Source organism: Brachycentrus maculatus, unplaced genomic scaffold (genome assembly GCF_059751285.1).
Source record: "Brachycentrus maculatus isolate JH-2025_06_01 unplaced genomic scaffold, ASM5975128v1 h1tg000139l, whole genome shotgun sequence".
NCBI lineage: Eukaryota > Metazoa > Arthropoda > Insecta > Trichoptera > Brachycentridae > Brachycentrus > Brachycentrus maculatus.
Window position 1 is genome coordinate 1543388 of NW_028280892.1, and position 6698 is coordinate 1550085.

Consider the following 6698-nt stretch of genomic DNA (forward strand, 5'->3'; position numbering starts at 1 on the left):
TTAAGTTAAAAATATGCCGCTTTTGCTGGGATATAGTACATTTTATGGGCATTCCGAAAACATGCGCAACTGAAAATTGACGATTTTTGATTTATGACGTTCTTGAAAGGAGTGAGCGATATATCACTTAACCAGCCTATAACTGGTCGCAAGCCCTGGAAATGCCCAAAGTTTCATATTTCTCTTCATCATTGTTAAGATTATCAGAGTGTGACTTGACAATCGTGAATTCAGAAACCCATAGCTATTTTTGTAATGTGAAAATTAACCATATTTTTATAAAATCCCTTATTATTATTTTTACAGGAATTGATCCCGAGAGCTTTTATACAGGAGATAAAAGCTCTTACCTTTACACTACGGAGGCGGAAAAATTCCAATGTAATATAATAATAAGTTAACTGATCATTCGGCCATTGACAGACCTTGGAAATCTGCGGCTACCTTGGGTTTACCCTGCAAGGTTCTGCTGTCAAATGACCGATTTACTTTAACTGACAGGTTGATTATATGCATTTTATGTTTAAAGAAAACTGGTTTAAAAGTTAAGCTCTACCAACATATTTATTCTGCAGTATGGGATATACGAGAATGTGTATCAAATTGCAGGTTTCATTGTATCTGTAAATATCGATGTGTATTCCACTCATGTATTGTGTATTTGCGCTTGAAATCAGGTGACAAGTTATGCTCGTGTCGAAGCGATACCTCGTATATCACAAAAAATAATAAAATTACTGGACATACGCGCAAGCAATCTTTTCTTTATCAACATCTTTGAAGGTTTTTCATTATTTTGACAAGTTAATATACAATCTCTTCTAAGAACTTCAGTAATGAAGACATTGAGGTGCATAACAGGGAACACGTTAAGATACTGAATTAAAAAACACGAAAATTGGGAAAATGTGTAGTACGGAGGACATAATCAGATGGGGAAGACAGTGGATACGATTCTGATGCGTTTATGACATATATATCGTCCTCTCGCATTAAAACTGTATAATCTCAAAACTTACTAATTTTACAGGAGAGCGTTTCAAAGTGTAATATTTTTAATAATAATGATATTTTCAGCATTTATTTTTTGCTAGTTACATTATCTCTCTTTCAAAGAAAGATAAAATCATACATTAATTTTGTTATATAGTAGCTAAAGCATAGGTCAGAAAAATAGTTTAAAATAATTTAATTGTTAAAAATAATATAATTGTGAGTTTTAATACTTTTATTTAAAAATTTTATTTCAATTCATGTTCATCAACTTCATCGTATTTAATAAATTGAATACGATGAAATTTAAGGAAAAAAATAAAAAAAAATCGCCGGGAAGCAATAATATTTCATTCAATGTTTATTTTTTTCAGTACAATTGTGAAAATATTATAACATAGACTAAAACTTTTCAACAAAGCGAGCGTTTGTTGAACTACGCCTTTTTGCCAATATGTAAGAGAAGCATACTGGTGATACCAAACGTTTTCGAATATTAACTCAATTTCGAATACTTTTAGAAATTATACACTTTTATTGCAAAGAGGCGATATTTTGAATAATTTAATTGACTTTCTTATTATCTATGTAACTATTTTTATATTTATATATATATAAGTTGTATATTTCTCAAACAAATGAATTTTTTTTTTTTTAATAAAATGACGAAAACTTTTCATTCACCCTTCGTGCCCACATGTAAAATAAATTTGCACGTCTTCAAGGCCAGTTCGTTATCCTTTATTACAGTGCATGAGAAAATATAGCGTTTTGTTATAGCCTCCCTCAAATGATCTATAAATTAATGGTAAGTCATTGCTTACTCGGCAAGTAGACAATGTTTATCTTCATTTTATCTCTTCGTCATGGATTTAAATGTCGTTCAACTGCAAAATTGGCGTCATCCATGTAGTATCTTTGGATTTCAGTATTTTTACGATATCTTATATTCACCTGTAAAGGTGTATGGATCTACCCTCGGAATAATTTATTTATAAACAAATTTTTATATTAATGTTGTGTTTAAATATTTGAGTAACAATTTACCGTTCTTCTTAAGCGTAGTTCTTAAGTTTAGGGATGGATATATGTATTTAAGTATATATGTAAATCCATAAACATCACCACCACTCTATCTTTGTCTCTAGCTATATGTAAACGCCAATTATTTTAACTTCTTATTACTAGAAAGCGGAAGAAAACTCTAATATGCATCTAGTTTCAATAAAAAAAAATAAAAAATAATAATATTGTGAGTAAAAAACGACGTGTAATTGAAATATATAATCCTTATATCCATCTATTGACATTTTCCAGAAACATGAACTTGAATAGAAAAAGGCAACAACACCAAAGACTCCAACCCACACCTTTCTTAATGAGTGACATCTGTTGATATTCTAATATACCACTCATTTTCCGTTTTAACTAATATAAAAAGATATTTAATATTTTCACAAATATTCCAAGCAAAATGTTCCAATTGAGATATTTTCAATGCTCACTTTAATGGACGATGAGAGCTAAATGTAATAAATACTATTTATGTATGAGTATTTTTGAATTTATTAATGGAAACACGACTAGTTTTGAGAACTAGTGATATTCTCATCAAAAGGTGACCAAAAAGAGTTATTTTTTTTTTACCTATTGATGAAACATCTATAGTTCCCGAAACTAGTCGTGTTAACAATAATGAACTCAAAAGTGGTTTTTACAAGTATTAATTTTTTTTTTACTTAAATATTTATGTTTTTCTTCAAAGTTAATGCCAAATCAATAAATAACATAATTATAAATCTACTTTATACGTACATATATTGTATAAAGATACGATCTCGAAGTTTTTTTTTGTATTGAAAAAAACATCAACGCACGGTAAAGAAAAAAACCCATAAAATGGGTCATAATTTTGATATTACATTTTTAATGTATTTGTATTTAAAAATAAAAAGGACAATTTTTTAGTTTTTTGATGTTGTGAGTTATAAATTGAAGAACATGGTGATAAGAAGCAATATTTTTTTTTTAAATATATAATGATTTTTTTTCTCAATTAGAGTTACATGCAAGACGGAAAAATAAAATCCTTCGTAATCATTCACTTTATTCTTCCGCATAGTACCGCACAATATTCACAGGCTGTACCAAAAAATATTATTTTAAAAATAATTAAATTCAGAAAAAAAAATCTAATCATCATGCAGTTTTACCGTAGGGGTTGGCAGAAAGAAAATAATGCTACACCATTCGCCTTAGAAAACATTCTTCGCCTCTTCCACACATGCATTTCCTCATGCGATATTTCGAATTCTCACCAGACAACATTCAAGTATTTCAAATACTTGTTCATGTCAAGTTTTCATCGGTCTTCCTTACAATTTATTTTCAACTACATTACCTTTAAAAAATTGTTTTACCGTTCTTTCCTCATGTATTTATTCATTTTACATAACCAAATCATATCAACACATTTTTCCAAATCTAATGAAATAATTACATATTTCATTTTATATTCATTATTTACTTTATTTCAATCATCTACCGTAGGCGTTGAATAGACGATTGACTACATATGTACTAGGGTGGAGGATTTAAATTGTAACAGTTGCTTTAATATAAGAAAATATTTATTTTTTGTATTTTTTCATTTCGTATAAAAAATATTTAATATTTCCCTAGACTGGTACCCGAAGCGCAGGGATGTTTACCTTACCTTCATATAATAAACGATAGAATTTCGTCAGTAAATAAAGTGCTTTATGATACATGGAGTGCAGATAAGGGTTAATAGAAACATGTGATATTTGTTTTAAAAAATATTGCATTACGAATCATACAGTCATAATAATATAAAATATCAAAAAGTTTTACTAAGTAAAACTTAAATCAAAATGGATAGATATAATCACAAAGTAACTGCCGAATTAATTATAGTAAAAATATCGAAAACGACAAAATAGTACATTTTTCAGACATATATTTACTTGAGATCTTTGGTGTATAGCCAGATGTTTAATACACTCTGTATATCATTATCACTGCTGTCAAATTAAAGCCTCTCTTGATACCTGTTAAACCATATAAAAACTGGGTCAATGATTTAATTTTGTTGCCCTGCCATTGATTTTTTCAGCCTACATATTATGTTAATGCAGTTTTATTTAAATCCTCGAATTAAATAATTTGCGTGTTTCTTAGTGTGGGTCGTCTTTCTTACTCTCTAAAAGATTAAAAGCATTACTTATTTTATTTTTTATGGTAAATATTATATTATTTAAAGTAAATTATTGTTTAAATGCATTTTTGCACACAGCAAAATATTTCATTTTTGAACTGAAATTAAGAAAATACTTTATAAAACCAATAATACGTAAGCTCATCTTAAAAGTAATATTTTTTTGTAAAATATAAATTTTTTGTTGTTATATTAAGAAAACTAATGGTATATTAAAATATCATAAATATTAATAATTTTAAAAATAAAAATTAATATCCTGGCTCAACTAAGCGGTGGGTGCAATACTTAGTTATATTTCGTTTAGAACTGAATACATTATATTGCAAAATAAGAAACAATTATATAAGAAAAGGAATACTGTGAAAAATTAGCAAAAAATAGTAATAAATGAAACTAGGGAAAAAATATAGAGTCAGTTTTTTGTTCATAAAACGCTTTTTATTTTAAAACTATTTTTATATCGGAATTAAGATGTTAAGGAAGTATATGGTGACACAAACAGCTTTAATGACTAAAAAGAATGCATAAATACGATGCATAAATGAATCTGCAATATTTCATAATCAAAAAATTGTACTCAGTCTAATTATAATCAAAGGGACAATCCAATATTGATATTTAAACATTTAATATTACTGCCGGTACGTGGAATATTGTGGATGAGTATCATCGTTGAACAACAAACTAGACAAAAATATCGAAATCTTTTAGAACACAACCATGAAACACGATATACACACAACGAAGGTTTGATAGTCCCAAAAATTAACAGTAAATATGGACAACATTTTGAGTGTGTCCAAATACTTGTTCACAAAATCTGGATTATCTCCAATTACAGGAGTTATTTTCATATTATTTTTTGACATCTCATCAAAGATGAAGAAGAATATGGAAGTCTGGGCATTTACGGGGCTGACGACCGTCATAGGCTGGTTTAAGTGATCACTTTACACACGTGTAACATTCACCAATTCTACCCATTATTGACAACCACACTACTCAAATTCTTGGAAGTTCTATAAATATGAACCAATTTAGAAACCTTGTTCTTGAATCACTAGAACTTCACTAGAGACATCTATTGGTGAGATGTAAAGAAGCTTTTTATCAAGCAGAAACTCTTATATTACTCTTATATCTTCAATAGATGTCTCTAGTGAAGTTCTAGTGATTCAAGAACAAGGTTTCTAAATTGGTTCATATTTATAGAACTTCCAAGAATTTGAGTAGTGTGGTTGTCAATAATGGGTAGAATTGGTGAATGTTACACGTGTGTAAAGTGATCACTTAAACCAGCCTATGACGGTCGTCAGCCCCGTAAATGCCCAGACTTCCATATTCTTCTTCATCTTTGATGAGATGTCAAAAAATAAGTAAATATGGAAGTTGAACATTACAATATATCGTTCCAAACATTTTTAATTTGTTGCCGATGGATGTTAGAAGTCAAAATAAAATATGGAACAAAGGCAAAATAAAGGATGGGTCAAAAGTTAATTTTATAAAAATATTTATATTCTTAATTTTTCTCTCTTTTTAATGTTTAAATGGTTAAAAACAATGAAAAATATATTTAAAAAGAACTCCACCGACAAGACACACAAAGTGGCTTGGTGGGTTTCTGCATTTAAAAAAAAAATATGTTTAAAATTGTGATTTAAATAAATATATACAATTTATGTTAATTAAAAAAAATTAAGATGAAAAAATTCACAAAACGTCCCATCCTAATGTAATTTTATAATGTTCTTGCATTATGGTAATACAATGTGGTCGGATATTATAAGTTTCAAGGAATTACCCACTATGGGTGGTGAAAAATTATTCGTCGGTTATTGTAATAAAGCGAAGTAATGAGCAATGTCGTCTTGTAATGTTAAAGTAAGCTGTTGATGAAGGTTTTAACATTAATTTCTAAGAAGTTTAGATTGTCGTTTTGTGACAATACAGGTTATTGAAGTCACTACACAATAACACCTTCGAGCAAGTTCGTATATGAAATGCAGGCATTGAAAACCATTTTTTTTACAATATTCTTTTAAGATTTTTTTTCAATTAGAAGTTTCTCAAAATTTTCAAATTTTGTATAGAATTTGATAAAAAAACTACCAGCAAAATATTGATAAAACAACATTAAAAATCAATCAAATACTCGATGTCAACGTTTTGCGAGTCCTAATCTGGGTTTCTCCACATGGGAGTTATTTTTACATTTTGACATCTCAACAAAGATGAAGAATTATTTGATTGTGTGGGTATTTAACAGAGCTTACGATCTCTCAATAGCGAATCAATTATAAAAACTACGCGGCATCGCATTGAATGTTTGTTTCTACAGATGTCTACATTTCTACATTTTCCATCCCTTAAAAGAGATATCTATCAAGATAGATACTTAATAGAATATATATATATATATATATATATATATATATATATATATATATATATATATATATAT